General features: G+C 41.7%; 1 non-coding gene across 1 annotated transcript; it reads left to right on the forward strand.

The window, feature by feature from the left end:
- Positions 1 to 2,355: 2,355 nt before the first annotated feature.
- Positions 2,356 to 2,462, forward strand: LOC142876754 (U6 spliceosomal RNA). The gene has a single exon (XR_012923574.1). It is a non-coding gene; the product is annotated as a U6 spliceosomal RNA (small nuclear RNA).
- Positions 2,463 to 19,633: the final 17,171 nt, after the last annotated feature.

The raw sequence follows: 19,633 nt of genomic DNA on the forward strand, positions 1-19,633 counted from the left end.
AGAGACTTTACAGAAAAGAAGGTGAGTGTTACCGTGAAGGGATCACTGCTCCCTACAACTTATGCAACACTTATTCCAGATGGTTAGAAAAGAGTATTTAATTTGCCCCCAATGAAGTTTATTACAGTATGTTGGCTTGAAAAACTAGTCACTCCTCATGCATTTTCAACAAAACAGTTCTTCCTAAGTCAATCTGTAAATTAAACGCAGTTCAAATCAGAATTCTGGCAGGATTTTGCATGAACTTGACAAATTCATTTGAAAAGCTACCTAGAAGAACATATCAAGGAAACCTGTGTATCCAGACACTAAGATACTACAAAAATGAAGTAATTAAAAAGAAAAAAAGGTGGTCTTGGCATTGGACAAGACAAAGGGATCAATGAAAAGAATAAGAAACCCAGAAGCAAATCCAAGTAAATGTGGGAATTTGTTCTATGATAGAGACACCATTATCAATTAGTAAAAAAGGATGACATTTTTTAGTAGCTGATGTTAAGAAAACTTCACAATATGAAAAATGTCTACCTGATGCCATACAAAAATATAAATTTAAATTGATTTAAAAAAGATACAAAAATTAAAACTACAAAGTAAGTATGAAAACATTTTTAATATTGTGACATTAGGATGTATGAAAAGAGTTTTTATTAATAGATAACACTCCAAAAACACAAAATGAACAAAATGTTAACTACAACAAAATTAAAGATTTCTATTTAATACCACAAAGAAGTTTCACATAATAGGTGGCGAATGTGAGAAGAGATAGGCAACATCTAAAATAAATTGGAGGCTAATGTTAATATTATATAAGGAATTCCAGCAAATGACCAAGAAAAATATAGAAAACTCAATTTTAAAATGTCCAGTGGATAAGTAGTTTAAAGACGAAGGAAACCCAAAGAGCTAATAAACATATGAAGAAATACTCAATTCCATCCAACAATCAGCAGAGATATGTAAATTAAGGCAACTCTCTGACTATTTTGTTGGCAAAAATGCGGGAACATTGCTAAATACCAAGTGCTGGTGATGATACTGGCATACAGAAACCTCCTGCACTGCTGGCGTGAGAGAGTACTGGTTATGATATGTGAGATTATTGTTCAGATATATTCACTGCCTCTCTGCTAACTTCCATAAGAGGAGTAGACTTCTTCTCCCCATTGGGTGTGGCCATGTGACTCAATGTGGTCTCATGGTAGACTTCCCTGTGCACATCTCTGTCCCTTGCCTTTAAACCTGACCAGCCATGTGACTTGCTTTGGTCAATAGTCTGTTAACAGAAGTGACTTGAGCAGAGGCTTGAAATGTTGTTTGGTCAGGCTTGATCCCTTGTGCTTCTGCCACTGAGGAGAACATGCCCTAGCGAAGTGCACCAGTCCAAGCAGGACGAGACACAGGGAGCAAACCTGACCCAGCTGAACTTTCAGAAGATGCACAGATGGATCAGTGATAATACATTATTGTGCTTTAAGACATTTAGTTCCAGGGCAATTTGTTCCACAGCATTATTTTGGCAATAACCGACTGATACACTGATATAGCATTCAGTCAGTACTCAGTGGATATAAATAGTAGATACATTATGTAACAGAAACTTACATAGAAACACAGCCTTCTCTGATTTTCCTTGTTGGCAGAGGATGCCAAAAATTCCAGACACTTGCTTTCACAGTCTCTGTTAAAATATATATAAAATGCTAGTCAATGGGACCAAAGCAGACATCTGCTAAATAAAAATTTTTCTCTATAATAAAAAAGTTGCATGGGAAGCTATAACCCTCTCCTGCACCAGCTATGATCATGTGATGCCCAGAGCTGCTACAACTGTCTTGTGTCCAGTGGGGAAAATAACACTGACTGCTAGAGAATGGCAGAGCAGAAAGATGGAACATGCCTAAGCCTTTGATTATACCACTGGGCTGCTAGTGCTTCCTCTAGAACTCTTGCTGTAGGAGACAATTTAGGTTCTTACTATTTAAGCCAATTTAAGTAGGAATGCTGAAAGCATTCTTGATTATCAATGGTCCATGAATCTCAACTAATTATCCTATTAACCCCAACTCCTACATATAAACAGGAATATCCACAAGAGGACAGACGTGATGACGTCCACCACAATATCGTGGTAGCAAGTGCGTGGAGTCTGCCTAAGTGCCCACCACTTGGAACACAGGTGAGTAAAGTGCCTGTGATGAAATAGTAGGTAATAATCAGAAACACCGAATTACATTTACATAAGAAATTTGAATAGATCTCAAAAGCATAGCATGAAGTAAAAAAAAGGTAAAAATGGAATGAGGTATTATAATAAAATGCCATTTATTTAAGTAAAGAACACAACTCATAGTGCTCACTTCGGCAGCACATATACTAAAATTGGAACGATACAGAGAAGATTAGCATGGCCCCTGCGCAAGGATGACACGCAAATTCGTGAAGCGTTCCATAAAAAAAAAAAATAAAATAAAATAAAAAAAAAAGAACACAACTCATAAAACATTATACATTTTCTAACAATTTGCATATATTCAAGAAAAATATTTAAAACATTACACTTATGCTTAAATGGGAAAAAAGAATGTGAATGGGATTGGGGAATGAAGAAGGAAAATATTAATAATTAATTAAAAATCTAATTGTTTGTATTATAATAGTTATTGCTTCATAAGAAATTACCCCCAAATGTAGTAGCTTTAAACCAAGAGCATTTATTATCTCAAAGTTTGCATGGGTTAGGAATCAGGCATGGCTCAGCTGGGTGCATCTGACTCATAGTCTCTCACAGGACTCCAGTCAACACGGGCTGTGGTCTCATCTGAAGGCTTATCCAGAGAAGGATCCACTTTCAGGCTCACTCACAGGGTTATTAACAGCATTTAGTTCCTTGAGGGCCTCAGTTCTTCACTGGCTGGTGGCTCTTTGCCAGCTGGGTCCCTTTATGGGGCAGCCCATGGCAGCACAGCTGGCCTCCTCAGAGCAAGTGAGCGAGCACCCGGGAAGGAGAGAGAGTGCAAGTCGGAAGCTGTATTCCATTTATTAGCAGCAAATTGCTAAATCAGCCACACTCAAGGGGAGAGGTCTACAAAGGGGCATGAGAACCAGGAGGTGAGGATTGCTGGGGCCCAACTTAGAAGCTCCCCACCACAGCCCCAGTGCCAGCGCCAGTGATGATCACTTACCATGAACTGAGGAGCATGATCAGTTCAACCTTGTGTACCTGAGGTCCAATCAGATGGCAGAAAGACCCAATATGGCTTTGACTTTTAGATAGTTGTGGGTTGAGTGCTAGCTAATTGACATAAAATAATGCTTGATAGACTAGCAGTTATTTAGGACAAAATGCTGACTTTAGGTATGTAACTATTAAGAAACACAGAAAAAAATCAGAGTTTTGTTATTTAAGATCAAAGATCCAGAGACAGAAAGAAAAGTAATGAATACATATTCATATTGTTTCTATTGAAAATGGCAGCTCAAAGCCAGATTTAATGTAAAAAAATATTACTCTCTATGTGCTAAATATTATTTTAAAATATTAAAAAATATTATTCTATGTTTTGATGTAGATTCATGTAATTTTGTAACAGGAGAAAACTTTTAATATTCTTTTGTTTAATAGGTGGAGAACCATAGGCCAGATGGCTGGTGACTTACCGTGGGTCATGGCAGGCACCTCTCCATTGGGTCAAACAACTTTTTGCCAGGCAGACTCACCTGCCAGAGTGGAAATGTGATCTTAACAGACTCCAAAGAGCATCTGGTCTGATTCTAAATGGACTAGACTTGGCTTGATCTTTCTTCTTTCCTAGGAAATTCACACCAAAGAGTTAATTGCATTAAATCGCTCTGCATTTAACTTCTGTCTTTGCTAACAAGCAAAATTTCAACAACTGTCTCCATTTTCTATCTAGGACCAGAGAAAGGCTTCTTTTATTTTGTTTCAACACTATTTCTCTCATTCTTTTCATGCTCCTCATCACAGGGTAAGTCCATAAAAAATTAACACCCTGTTCAGCAGGGAAGCTAGCTCCTTTTAAAAGAGTGTTCTGGCAAACCCAACACCAGGACATGCATCCCCAAGCAGTTCTGCCACAGAAGGGTACAGTGTGTTCCAGAGACTTCTCCCTAGAGAGTGCTGGCCTCAAGGGCTGTGGCAATTAGACATATTTCATGTTTCCTCTACCAATCCTTATTTAGTTCTTTCATATGATAGCACATTTTGGATCTACAAATTTGCAAAGTCCAGGTAAGCCACTGTAGATAGGAGCCGTTATACTCTCTTGGACTCCATGGCCAATGCGGGAAAGCTGATGTCTCAAAGTCCAAATTCTACCAGCAAAATGACATTTGCAGCTGCTGCATAAAACAACTGAGTTTTGTAGGTAAGACATTTTGTGCATAACAAAGAGTTTAAAATGTGAGTGTCAATTAGAAAAATATGCAGTGAAATGGGAAAAATGTACTTGTGATACAAAAGTTCATCAGTGTCATGAAAATTGTAGCCAAAGAACATGGTTGGTGTAGCATTTAATGAAAGTAAAATTGTATCTTTTCCTAAAGTTAAAAATAAAATGTTTTTTTTTCATGTATCAGTTTATTTTTATTTACAGTTACAAAGAACCATTTGGATTAAGATTTTTCACTGAAAAACTGGAGCTTTCAAATTATGTCACCTTAGGAAAGAATGACTCTGAGTATAATACGTAAGAGTAACCCAACCGGACTTCACTTAGTGAGTTCAACCCTATGGCAGAACAAGAGCATACCTTTCCACTACTGTGTCACCCATTCTCTTCCCTCTCCCATTCTAGAGATTTTGTTTAAGCTTCCTCCAGATTCATACTTGTTAGGCATCACTTCATTAAATCACAAAACCACCAGGTGACTCAACTCAATTGCTTTTTTATTTTTTTAGATTAAAGTTCTCTCTCTGTCAGCCAGGCTGGAGTTCAGGGGCAAGATCTGATCACAGCTCACCATAGTCTCAAACTCCTGGGCTCAAGCAATCCTCCCTCCTCAGCCTGTGGAGTAGGTGGGAGAGACAGGATCTCTCTCGGTTGCCTAGGCTGCTCTAGAGCTCCTGGCCTCACGCGATCCTCCGGCCTCAGCCGCCCAAAGTGCTGGGATTACAGGAGTGAGCCACTGTACCCAGCCTGCAACTTTAAGATAGAAGAGGACGTGATCATAGAGATGAACACTGGTTGACTGACAGTAGGAAGTCTTGTCCAAGTGAAGTCGTTTTCCAATGCCTCTATGTCATCTGGCCCCTCCAGACCAGACGCCACTGTCTCTTCCGTTTGTGCTCCATCTCTGCTTCCATCGGCTAGATGGCTCTAGAAATCTTAGTCCTCAGAACCAGACTAGTGCCTAGTTCAATAAATATTACAGCTTTCACTCTGCTCACATTCCCACCTTCCCACCAGCCCCCTCTAAGTCTGACAGTCTGTGTAGCCCGTTTCCCAGCTCCAGCAATAGCCCTCAAATTTAGTAGCTCTCGGTTCGGACAGGCTCGCTCATTCTCTAAAGCCTCTTCAAAGGTCACGATAGCCCCTGCCTTACAGGGACGGAACACGACACATGGAATGCGTGAGTCAGCCTCACACATACACACGCAATGTCTACTTTCTCTTGAAATGTTTCACCAGTCACCACCTTCTTCCTCAAGTTTTACAGGTAATAGAGTGAGTGAGCACAGGACATTAATTTCCATGGGGTGTATGCATTTTGAAAGGCTTTCCCACACTACTGGTAATAATATCTGTCTGATAAACCAGGAGGGTGATCAGAGAAACATGGAAAGTCCTCTCTCTCCCTTTCTAAGGTCATTCATTGGCTGAGCCAAATCTCCCAGAATCAGATCCCACCACCTCCATCCCTCTTGTATGTGCATCAGTCATTCTACGTAGAGAAAAAATGCATTAACCATCAGCTCTACAGGATACAAAGTAGAAAACAACTAATACAAGCCAGTGCTACACTAATGGAGGTGTAGAATCCAGAGCCCAAACAGTAATAGTTCCACTGTGTGGTCTTAGAACAACATTAAACAGGTATCAGAGAAAAGCCATTTAAAACACAATTTATTGGGGGGGGGGATGGGGATTTATTGAAACCTTAAAATCTGTACCCCTATAATATGCCGAAATAAAAAAAAGAAGGAAAAAAAAACACAATTTAAAGACATACTCCTATATGTACCCCCATAATATGCTGAAATAAAAAAAATAATAATAAATAAATAAATAAAGGCATACTCCTTTAGTCAAAAACTACTCTGGCCTAAATCCCCTCTAAATCACTGCAAGATTCTATAGAAACTCAAAGGGAACTGCACACTAATGGATTCTCAAAAGAAAAACACATTACAATTGAACCGTCTTATTCCTTGGCACACAGAACAGCTGGGCTGACCACATGGATTATTATGGTGGATTCTGGCATATTTTAAGAGGGACAATGACAAAGTGGAACACATTCAGAATAGGGCAAGCTATTCTGGAAACTATTTCCCATGATAAATGGTTGAAAGAACTGGTGATCTATATTCACCAGCGAGGCAAACGAGAGAGCTGCCTGCAATAACGGGAGTGGCCAGCACGCCGGAGTAGAATTACCGAAGAGGGGTTTGGAACATTAATCAAGTCAAGAGCCCTAATCAAATAAATGCAAATTAAAACAACAGTGAAATACTGTTTCCACATTCCTGCATCTCAGCAAATTGGGACATACACACACATATATATTTGTTTTTCAATGGAAATGCCTACTGTTTCACTGCTAGGAGTGGGTGGGAAAGGCTTTTCTGGTAGTCAATTGGGAAATAAAAATCAAAAGCCTTAAAATTGTACATACCTTTTCACTAAATGTTTTCATAGCTAAGAATTTATTTTAAGAATATAAAGACTTTGGTTAATGAATGTTCATCAGAACATTGATTATTATGTTTACAAAAACATGGGGGCAATAACTAAATACCTGATAAAAAATTCTGATTTTCTCCACCAAGAGTGCTTACAAGCACTCCACCAGAGTGCTTACAAGGTACCAGTCTCTGCTTAAATATTTTCTTCATATTTTATTCCTATAGTCCCCTCAACAGCCCCATGTGGGGGACATAATTATCCCTATTGTACAGGTAGGGACACTGAAGTGCAAAGATGTCACATTGCTCACAGCCTCATAGACAATAAAATATGGTGGAGCTGAAAGTCCAACACGGGCATGCGACCCAGACCCCACACTCAAAACCACAGTAGGTTTAAGAAGTTACTGAGTGACAAAATACGAAATACCATTTTTTAAAATCAAATGAAAGGAATATGATGAACTCACTGGTATTAGTTAGCAAAATCTACTTCAACCCCCTTTTTAAGAAAGCTAAGGCCACAAATGCCCTTCAGTCTTCTGCTGCCCCTCCCGTTCTCCAGCTTCCCCAGCCTCACCCCGGCCCTCAGCTCCTCGAGGTGGCACCCTCCCGGGCCAGAGAGTCGCCCTGGTGAGCAGCTGAGAACTGGCTTAGAGCCTCTGGCCAATTTTTACTCCTGTCTTCCAACTGCTATTATTCCACACAGGTCAATGGTTGGAAGTTACTAGGAAGCATATTTTTACTTTTACATTCCTCAGAAAAAAAGCATTTTCAGGCAAATTAAAAAATAAAAAGTTAATCATATTTTTTCTTTGTCTTTTAGAATAATTAGGCAAAAATTAGATGGTAGATGTAATTACTAAGAGGAACTTTCAAAACTTAGGTAAGTCTCCAGAACCTTTTCAAATGAAGTCAAGTTTTTGTCTCTTTCCTTCTTCCTGCTGGGTAGTTCATTGTCATCCTGTAGAGAGAAACAAACAAACAAAACAGCCCTGGACAACAAAAACATAAAAACAATTGTTCTTCTGCACTGGAAAATATCTTACTTTAACTTTTGACTTACTCGTGGATGCAAGCGAGTGTTTTAAACTCATGTTCTGTTTCTCCACAAAGTCCTATTAAAAGCTAGATAAAAATATAAATGACCAGATGAAGAGGGTTTTTTAATCTCTTTATAGAAACAACAATCAGAAGTAGAAAAATGCATAGGTGGAATTGCCTCGAATAATGCAAAGAAGTTTGTCATAGCAACGCGAGCATTACATGAAGATGTAGTGGAGCACTCAGAATTGCTCCAAAATCGACAAGCTTGACGCACACAGAGCCGGTGAGGGCTGGTGAGAGCTGGGGCTCAGCCGGATCCTTTAACTCCTTTGGCTTGAAGGTGAGTGCCCAGATTCGCAGACAGTCTGGTGCCCTGCCAACCAAGGACGGGACTTCCACGTGCTCAGGGTTAGCCCTGACTGCCAGCCCATCGCTACTGAATTAGATGGAAACGCAGACTATGTCATTGTCCTCTGCAGGCTGCTTCTGTTCTGTACCAAATCAATCCAGACATGGAAACGGGCTTTCCCTCATTTTCACAAAAACAAATAAACCTCAGAAAACAAGCAAATAAGGAAAACTTAGGTCCACACCAATACTCCGTGTGACCCTCTTCACTGGAGGCTGGGGAAGATCGAAGACACTTACATCAGAGCAAGGCACACTGAACGCAGGACGTCACTTTCCAGAGTCTCCCGCCGTGGACTCTTCGCTGTTACTCCAATCCCCGTGGAGGTTCTGCCCCTCAGTGTCTGCTCCCTTCCCTGCCTTCTCTTTCCCTCCTCTCAATTCTTAAATACTGTTGGTTTCTAGTGCAGGACATTTAGCTCTTTCTTTCCTTTTCTCCTGCTAACCCCATGTGAGTTGTGTTATTTTTAAAAACAAAGCCAGTTCCTTGTAACAGAAACGCTAATGGTGTTATCAAGAAGGTTTTTTTCATTGTGTCATAATAGAATTGTAGAAGTCATTCAGCACTCTGATCTTAACAAGTGAGAAATCTCCAAAAAAGAAAAAAAAAGAGATAGCGATCTCAGGTCTCATAGTCATGGCAGAGCTATGAAAACCCTGCTCTTCTGACTCTGTCTCATGTTTTCTTTAACTAAATGCAAATACTAAAACAGCTTAATATATATTAATAATAACCACTGGACAAAGTGTTGATTTTATATATTTGTTTATTACATTGTATGGAAGTAACAAATCTATTTAATAAACAACTAATCCCAGGAACTTTTGATCATTAAATGTTATCGAGCACTCAATTGCTCCAGGTTGATGAGAAGGCTTTGTCTGACACACAGATCCTTTGTATCATGACCCCAAACTACCTTTCCTAACTTACAGCTATAAATGCCATCTATAAAGTGACAAGTCTCTAAATTTATGTATCTCCACTCCCGACCTCAGCCCCATACTTGTGCATCTAAATGGCTTCTTTACCACGCCATCGGGCTGACGAATAGGCAAGACAGAATTCTTGAATCCCTTCTCAGCTGCTCCTTAAATAGTTTCTTCCTCAGAGTCTCCATTTCAATAAATAGTATCACAGCTGCCCAGTTGCTTGGGCCAAAAATCCTCAGAATTATCTTTGATTTAGCTCATTCAATTATAATTTATGCCTACTCTATCAGCTCCTCTTCCAAAATATATTCTGAATTCATCCCTTTCCATCTCCACCCCAACCACCACCCTTGTCCAAGCTCCATGAGCGCATGACTAGACTGCTATAATCGTCTCCTTTCTAAGCTATTATAGCTTCCCTCCTCCATTTCTGCCTCCTACAGTCTATTATCCTAAAAGCAGCCAAAGTGATTTTTAAAAATGTAAAAATATATAATACTCTCTTACTCAAAACCCTTCAATGTCTTTCTAAGACACACAAGCATGACCACCAAGCAGCTACCTGGAACCTTTGGGACTCTGTATGATCTGGCCCTTTCTCTTTCTCTGTGATTAAATTTATCATCCTCTTCTTTTATGTTTTTTATTGTGCCTCTTTTTTAAGAAATTTTTTCTATTGCAAGAACATAAGGACACTCTCCTAATTAGTTTTTCTAAAGGTCTGTAATCCATCTGGAATTGATTTTGGTGTATAATGCTATGAAGGGATCCAATTTCATTTTTTCCTCATAAATAATCGATTACCCCCACATCATTTATTGGATAGTACATTCTTTCTTCACTGGGAAAATCACATTTCTATGAATAGGGTCCGTTTCTGGCTCTCAATTCTATTCCCTGGGTCTGCGTTTGTGTAGATCTGAGACAATACTGCGTTACAATAATCATTAGAGAGTTGTCCTATGCCTGATGTCTGACTCGGCAAGCTCCCTACCTACAGCTTTTGCTTCTGCAGAAATGTCTCAGTTATGGTTGGATCATTGTTCTTCCACATACATTTTAGAATTAGCATTGATCATAAATTAGCATTTATTCAAATCATAGTATTGCAATGAATTTATGAATTATATTGGTAGTAATGCTTACTATGAATACATGTTCAGCCATATCCAATGCTTGCATCTGTTGCGATAATCAATGTTTTTCTGCTCTAATCTGGTAACTGATAAATTATAATGAAATAATTTTCTATTATGACACTTATTTTGCATACCAGTATAACCTAATGTGATCATGTTTTTCACACATTACTGGATTCAATTTACCAATATTTGCTTTAGGATGCACCAATGTTTTTAAGTGAGCTTATACTATCTTTGTCTGGTTTTGAATATTAGCCTCATAAAACAAACCCCTCTTTTACTACTTTCAGGAAGAATTTCTATAATATTGTAAGTATTTCTTTCTTGAAAGATTAGTAAAACTCGCGTATAAAGCCATCTGAGCCAGGTTTTCTTTATGGGAAGATTTTTAGTAACTATTAAATAATTTTATCTTTCATTAATCATTAGTGGATTGTTTATGCTATCTAGTTTTTCCTCATTTTAGTTTTAGTTAGGTATTTCAAGAAATTTGTCCTTTTATCAAAATAATCTGATTATTGGCATATAATTTTTCATAGGATTTTCTTTCATTATGCCTTCTGTACCAATGATCATACCCCCTTTTTATTCCTACTTTCTTCTGCCATCTCTCATTTTTATAGAATAACTTCACTAAAGTTTTGTTTACATTAGTGTTTTTCAAAAAACTAACTTTTAACATTGTTGCATCTTTCTGGTTTATTTTGATATGCTATTTTATTCATATCACCACTTTTCTTTGTTTTTATTTTTTTATTCCTGCTACTTCCTTGGGCTTATTCTGTTTTCTTTTGTTCCCCAATTTGATTTGGCTCTATAATTCACGAATTCTTAATCTTTGTTCTTTGCTCATATAATTATTTAGATTGTCCTCAAATTACTTCTTTAGCTTCATCTCATGTTTTGGTAACTAGTATTTTTGTTATAATTTTATGTTATATCTCTCTGACAGTAATTCTTTGAAGTTTGTCTAGACTTGTTTTAAGGACTAATGCATGTTGGTTTTTGCAGATGCTACATGTGCTCTTGAGAAAGTGACATGTTCTCCAGTTATTAGAGTTATTGGGTACAGAGGTCAATATATACCCAGTAAGTCAAATTGTTAACTATGTATTCAAGTCTTTTCTATCCCTTTTTATGTCTCACAAAAGTCAAACACAAGTCAGGTAGCTTAATGGAAGATTTGTCCATTTCTTCTTGTCCTTCTGTGGAATGTTGCTTTCTAACTTGGATATAGAAATTTTCTTTCTAATGGATATTTCTGCATCCATTCTATTAGGTATATATATGTATATATATATATATATATATATATATATATATATATGTTTAGAATTGCTATGTACTACTGGTGAATTGACTGTTTCACATTTCATAGTTACCCTCTATATCTTTAAGAAGATATCATTTTGTCTTTTGTTTCATATCAATACAGTCACCTTAAAAAAGTACAGACATCTTGCGTTTGTTTGGGGCTTTGTTTGTTTTATTTTGTTTGCCTGGTTTATCCTTTTACTTTTAATCTTTCTTGTCTTTAATTTGTAGGTTTGCTGATTCTGAAGAGCAAATAGCTAGATTTTGTTCTTTTATCCAATCTGATTAAGCTCTGCCTTTTAATTGATAAGTTTAGTCCTTTTATATTCATTGTGATTACTGAATTATTTGGATTTATTCCAACAATTTCATCCATATTACTTTGTGTTTTCTAGTTATCTCAAATTTTCTATGCTGCTTTTTTTCCTCCTTTCATGCTTTTGGATTAAGCTTTTTTGAACATAATTTTTCCCTTCTGCTAATTTGAAAATTGTGAATTCAAGTGATCACCCTTGAAATTTTACCATATAAACGTAGCATCAAGTATTAACCAAATCTCTGCCTTCCTTCTTAGAAATACAAAAACTTTAATCACTTTCCTCCCAAATTACATGCTACTATCCAGTATTTTATTTTCATCTAGTTTTGAAGACCCCATGAATAAAGATATTACTAATATGATGGCTTTAAACAGCTAATAGTAGTTAACTACCAACAGTTACTGGTAATCTTCTGGTATCTTTTTCCTTCTTTTTGAATTAGATCCTTCAGAAGTTCATTTACTGCACAACTCTTGAAGGTAAACCATCTCTATTCTTGTTTGGCTGAAAATGACATTATTTTGCCCATTTTCAGACATAGTTTTATTGTAAATAGAATTTTAGATAGTTATTTACTTATGTAATTTTGAAGATTTTTATCTTATTTTTTTCTGTCCCCTGGCTTCCATTGTTGTGGGTGAGAATTCCAGCATTAATCATTTTCTTTCTTTTGTAGATGTCCTCTTTTCCTTCTGTATTCTTTTAAGATATTCTCTTTGTCTCTTGTACTACAATGTATCAGTGACATACCACAATGGAATATATTTTACTTACTCTGTTTTTCTTTCATCTATGGAAGAATAGCTTTTATCATTCTGGAAAAGTTTTAGACCCTGTCCCTGCAAATATTCCCTCCCTGCCCCGATCTCTCTATTCTCTCACTTGAACTCTGATCACGTTAGACTTTTTTATCTTCTATGATTATATACCTGTCCTCTATATGTCTTTCTCTCTTTGTTCCTTGTAATGTCTTCAGAAACTTTTCTGTAGATCATGAATTCTCTTTTAATTTGTATCTAATATACTGTTTAGAACATACATTGAGCTTTGATTTTAACTACATTTTTTATTTCTAGAAGTTCTATTTGCTAATTTTCAAATCTCTCTAGTCATTGTTAATAGTTTGTTATTTTTAACTCATTTGGTGATTCCATTTTTATTTCTATAAGAATTTCACATTTTACATTGTGTATCTGAGAAGTCTACTGTCACTGATCTAAATCAGTTTACTTCTGCTAATTCTCATTAGCTATGTCTTACTTTCTTGAGTGCTTTTACTTTTTACTTTAAGTTCATATGAGGTTGAATTTAAACCATGGGAATTCAGAGGGGCTTGCAGAAAAAGCCTTTTCTCCACGGATGATTTATGTTTGTTTCTGCAAGGTGCCTGGAGGCCCTTAGATGAATGCTTGTCATGACATTTCAGCTCATTCTCAGGTCCTACTGTCACTTTAAGCTGCAAACACAGTCACAGTTCAGAAACAAATATATCCAGCCCCTGACAATAGTCAAAGCCCTTTGATATAATATCAAATCTCCTCTCCTCCAGCCACCTGCAGAGAGAAACATGGGTATTTCCCATCTCTCTACCCTCTTCCCTCCAGCATTCCCTTCTTCCCTCTACCCACGGCAGCCAACTGCAATCCTGGACCCCTGTAGGATCAGGACCTGAGGAGAAGGGACCAAGGACACGGGCACAGAGTCACACAGCAGCAGGGCTGTCTCTGTGTCATTAGTGGTTGGCTGTTGCTGTCTTTCACAGGCACTCCGTGAGTACTTCAGAGATTCTCATGTTGGATTTTTCCAACTGCAATTCAGGGGACATGAGTGATGCTTTTTTATTTTTTTAAGTAAAAACTTAAAAAAAAAGAGTGGTTTTAGGTTCACAGCAAAATTGAGAGGAAGGTACAGATGTAACTTTTAGTTCAGGCAGCCAAGGGGGTGGCCCATACGTGCACAGCCCCTCCATCACACCCCTCCAGAGTGGCACGTTTGTTGCAATTGATGAACCTACACCGTCGGCGCATCATCACTCAAAGTCCGCAGTATGCATTAAGGTTCACCCCAGGTGTTATATATTCCATGGATTTTGATAAATGTGTAATGACATTATCCACCATTGTGGTGTCACACAGAGTAGTTTCACTGCCCTACACCCTCTGTGCTCCACCTATTCATCCTTCCTTCAACCTGACCCCTGGCAACCACTCATCTCCTCCCTGTCCCCACACTTTCATCTTTTCCAAAATACTGTATAGTTAGACTCAAACAGTACGCATGCAGAAGGCTTTCCAGATTGGCTTCTTTCGCCTAGTAATATGCATCTCAGTTTCGTCCGTGTCTTTTCATGGCCTGATGGCTCCTTTCTGTTTAGCTGAATGACATCCCACGGCCTGGGTGTGCCACAGCCTACCACGCACCTCCAGGGGGACACCTTGTTGCTCTCGAATTTGGCAGTTAGGAGTAAAGCTGCTAGAAACCACGTGCTGCTTTTTGTGTGGACGTAGGTCTCGCCTTGTTTGGGCAAATACCAAGGGATGTGATTGCTGGATCTTAGGTTAAGAGCATGTAGGTTTGTAAGAAACTGCCCAACTGTCTTCCAAAGTGGGTGATGGCCTTTTTGTCCCAACTGAACTGGCTGCTTCCCTCAGGCTCTGGTCCACCGGCAGTGCGCCTTGCAGACTCCTACGGTGGGAGACCATTACCTCCTCCATGCAGGCCTCCAGGCCAGCTCTCCCTCCTGCACCAACCACATCCGGCCCAGTGAGGAGCATCCTGTGACCACCGGTCCAGGCAGCAGCAGCAGCCCGGCCCCCTTTGCTGTACCTTGCCGGCCGGTGCCTCCCACCCTTCAGATTTCTTGCCCGGTGAGTCCATATGGACTGGATACAAAACCTGGGTGGCAGAGGACTATCTCACCACTTCCAGAAAGGCCTCAATGGCTGTGGCAGAGTTGGAGTACACGTGGGTGGTCCGTGTGCACAGCAGGAACTGAGCCCAGTGAGCCTGTGCTGCGTGTGAGGGTGCTCTCACTTTGCCCCGCTACGGCTTGGTCTTCTGGGGCTCAGATGACAATCCAAGGTGCTTACAGGACTCCCCCTCCTCGGAGGCCTGAACTGAACGCCGTGTCCACCCAGCACCATAAGCATGCCAGCGTCTTGGCTTAGCCTCTCCGCCTCTTAGCAGCTGCTTCTGTTGGGTTTCTCGGCATCTCACTGTGCACATGCACAGCTTGGAAATCAGGAAATGGCTGGAAGAGAAATTGCACCAGGGCACAATCCTCTGTGGTTCCCTTTTCTCCTCACGGCCCATCAAGTCCTGGCAACTTTGTATCCTGAGCTCCAATTTTTTTGACTGTGGCAAGCTACAGAGCTGCCACTTTCTGTTTGGGTTTCACACCCCATGGCAGGACCTGAATCAGCAAATACTCCCAGGGGACAAGAACAGCTGTAAAGAAAGGACTCGCTTCAATGCCATTTCTCTTCTTTGTAGCATCTTGGCCCTTCGGTGCCAGCAACCTGAATTGCTCTTTGATGCCCAGAGACTATTTTACATTTCATTGTATTCTGTCTCTCAGAACACTCCTCACAGCCTGACATGGAAATCCCCTTTAAGTTGCTTTTTTATTCTTTCCAAAAAAATGTACCGAGGGAATAGCTTCTTGTTTAATGAAAATGTCTATCTGTTGGCTTTAAATATGAAAAATGATAAGACATAAACCAAAAATGTTTGGTTCACCAACATCTTTCCCTTAAAATTCTGTATATATTGCTCCCTATTCTTTTTGCACTTAATGTTCAGAGGAAAACTCTCTTTTCCTTTGCCTGCCTTCATTCTCCCACTCACGGCTTCCCTCGTCTGAGCCCCTACGTCTCCTGCAGTGGGTCCCACCAACCTGGCCCTTGGTACACATCTTCCCACGCTGTCAGTCTACTGTTCACCTTCACTGTGCTAGTCCTGTCTCCTGGAGGCGCGCCAGCTCTTCCAGGACAAGGACGTGACCACCCCTGAGCTCCTTCTCTAGGCTGGGCTCAGGCGGGCTTTCCTCAAATGCCATTCCTGGCCCTATTCCTTGGAAGTCCCAGCCCCCAGTTTGCTAGGGGAATTAAACAAGGCCACAAAGGGACAAAGAAGCCACTGGAGAGAGAAACCCCAGTCCCCCTCCCAGCTCAGTAATTAGCGCGGCCGGGAAGGGGGTGTCCAGGCACAGTCGGTCCTTAATGGCTCTGCCCGCAAAGCTGCCTTCGGATGGACAGCCCAGTGACTCGCAATGAAAAATTCATCAGCCTCTACTTGGCGGCGCAGATGCGCGCAGAGCAGATGACCTCGGCAGGAGCAAGCCTGCATTAAAGCCGCCGCCGCCGCCGCGGGGAGGCCCGGCACGGCGCCCGGGAGAGCCGCGCTGCCCAGGCCCCAGGCCGGGCGCACGGGGGCGGGGGCTGCTGGAGCCACGATGGAGGCCACAAGGCCCCGGGGCACCAGCAGTCGGGCTCGGCCTGTCAGCACGCGCTCCTGGGAGCCAGCAGGCCCGGCCGGCACAGGCCCGCGCCTCCAATCCTGAGGGCGAACCTGCCCAGGAGCGCACGCAGCGCCCCAGACGCGCGGGGGCTTGGCCTGGCTGAAAGCCACTTGTCTCGAAAATATCAACTGGAACCACACAGTGGGCTCCCAGGGCCCCTCGAGCACGTAAATAGGCAGCCCCTGGGCGACTAGGCCTCCCCACCAGGACCTGCTCCTTTGCCACCGGTTCCCGCAGCCACTGAGCAACCCTGGCGCGCGGCCCCTGGGGACTCCTGGCTGGCCGAAGCCGGCAAGTGCCGCAGCCCGGAGCTGGGTGGTGAGGGAGGGTGGCAGGGCCAGAGCTGAGAGATGCAACAGAGCTGCGGGCTTCCGGCGGCCTCTGCAGCCCCTGCCATCCGAGCACTGCGCGGACAGACGCTGCGTGGGCCCCGGCGCTCCCGCCCCCGCGGGCGCTGCCGCCAGGCCGCCGGGCTGCGGGGAGCTGCTGGGAGCTCCGTGCGGGCTGCGGGGGAGCGCCCGGCCGCGCAGGCTCCCAGTTCTCTGCATTCTCAAGTCACTTTCTTGAAATGCAACTTTAAATGGCCACCGATGACTTGCCTACGAGCACGCAGATGCTATGCTCTGACCTCCTTGGGATGCGCAGCATCTTTCTGCTGTTTTGCTTTTAAATCAAATTAAGGAGTTTGGGCAAGTTTCAGATTCAGGTCAGGCCCTCCCAGGACCTCCAGCTGGGAATGTGCTAGAGCTTGGCCAACAGCGCCATCTGGTGGTCGGAATCCGCATGCGCACGCCAGCGGGCAGACCGCACGGAGTGACGTAATGGTCCTCGCTGGCGCCTGGGGTGGGCTCCGCAGCGGGTCTGGTGTTGCCAGGTGTTTTGTTCCCCAGCTTTTCGTGTGAGTCATCGGGCAAGGGGGGTCTCTTCATAGAACCAGTGCTAGATGTCGTGACAGAAATTACCCTCTTTGCAATCTATTCTAGAGCTCCTGAATTTGAAGCTAATGGGACATAGGAGATCAAAATCCATCCTCTTTGATTCACCGCCACAAAGCGCTGGTTACCTGACCTTCCCTATCCCAGTAAGGCAGGACTTGAATCCATGTCCCCTGCTTCGGCTGCGCAAGTGTTTTGCATTCCGATGCTCTCTTGGCCCAGCCAGCTCATGCTGTCCCCGAGAACTGGACAACACATTCCACACTGCCTGAAAAGCTTTGAGGACGCCGATTCTCCTCAGGTTCGCCCTCAGTCCCCAGAGGACTTCCTTTTATTCCCTTCCTACCCAAGCCTGCGCTGGCCCTGCCCCCAGGACTCTCTGGTATCTTCTGATCCCTCAGCTGTCTCTCTACTCTCTGTCCCTTACCTTGACCCCGGCCAGCTTCCTGAGGTTGCTTTTGTGCCCCATCCAGACAAGACTAACTAACCAGACCAGTCACCAAACTCTGCTGCAAATTTAGGCTGTTGGACTTAAGGTGAGTCCTCACAGCAGCTCAGTGTTTTCAGCATTTGTTGATCCCTGCATTGCAGATATTCCAGATGTTTCCTTCTGATTTTTAGCTCCTTCCCTTCCAATAGCTCACAATTTGGGAAACAATTTCTGCTTTCCGGAGATGAAGTTTGCCCCATGTGAGCGTTCCTCAATGTTGCCTCTTTGCCCTTAAAATGTTCCTATTGTCTCCTATTTTTTCATTCTCTTACTTCAAGGGGGAAAAAGTCCTTTGTCTTTTCCAAACCAAATGCATCTACTTTTACCTCTACCATAAAATATTGAGCCCCAAAAATGCAGGAAAACAAAAAACCCAGAAGAGAAAATACAGGAAGCAAAAGGAAACTTCAAGAAACTATCATTAATATTCTCAGACAAATTAATAAAAATATTCCATACTTGAACAAAAAAAGATGCCACAAGGAAAAGAATATTCAGAGGATGGAAAAGGCCTCTTGGAGATTAAAAAAATATATGATAGCAACAATGAAAGATTCCAAAGGAGAGTTAGAATAAAAATTTAAGAAAGCCTCCTAGAAAGTAGAACAAAAAGGCAAAGCAATTTTTAAAGAAAGAATTAAAGACCTATAAGATCACTCCAAGGGGCAAAATTAGCTACGCAATCTGAGGAATTCAGTGCAAAATGGTAGTATGAGGTCCTCCATTTAAAGGTCTTGAAGAGCCCGGGCTGTGGCTCACACCTATAATCCCAGCATTTTGGGAAGCCTAGGCCGGAGGATCATTTGAGACCAGGAGTTCAAGTGCAGCCTGGGCAAAACAGCAATAAAAAATCCTGAATAGACCACAGAAAATTTAAAAATTAGCTGGGTGTGGTGGTGCACACTTGTAGTTCCAGCTACTTGAAAGGCTGAGGCAGGAGGATCGCTTGAGCCTAGGAGTTCCAGGCTGATGGGATTGTGCCAGTACACTCCAGCCTGGGCAACAGAGTGAGACCCTGTTTCAAAAAAACAACAAAAAAAACACAAAAAAACAGAGTCTGAAGAATTCCAAGGCATTGACAGTAGAACATCGAACCAAGCAGGGGCTGGAGCAGTGGACACAGCCCTTTGGTCCCTCCCTCAGGCCTCAAGGTCCAAGGACCTCAGAAGCCATGTCATGAGGAATCCTTCTCCTCAGAGCTTAGAACCACAGATCACTGCCTTATAGATTGTTTTAAAGTGTGTGGAAGCCAAGGGTGCCCTATCAGCCCTAAGGGCTTAACACTGTGCTGTCCACATGTGGCTCCTGACATTCAAATGTGGCTAGTCATTAATCATTGCGTTGTATTGATTGCATGTTGAAGTGATAATGTTTTGGTCTTATTGGGTTAAATTAATTTTTGCCTGTTTCTTTTTACTTTTTGAAAATGCAACCACTAAAGCCTTTTTAAAAATCTGGCTCCTGTTAAATTTCTATTGGACAGTGCTGGTCTAAAGAGATCTATTACGGAGCCAGTCACTAACCTAGTTGTTTCCTTGTTTTATTTCTTGTTCTCTTATTACAAGGTTTCGGGACAGCAGGCCCGGCCCTGGCTCTAGCCTTCTGTTTCCAAAGAAGAAAACAGACACCACTCTAGGTACTTCAAAGTAAAGGA

This window comes from Microcebus murinus, chromosome 15, assembly GCF_040939455.1.
Source record: "Microcebus murinus isolate Inina chromosome 15, M.murinus_Inina_mat1.0, whole genome shotgun sequence".
Taxonomy (NCBI): Eukaryota; Metazoa; Chordata; class Mammalia; order Primates; family Cheirogaleidae; genus Microcebus; species Microcebus murinus.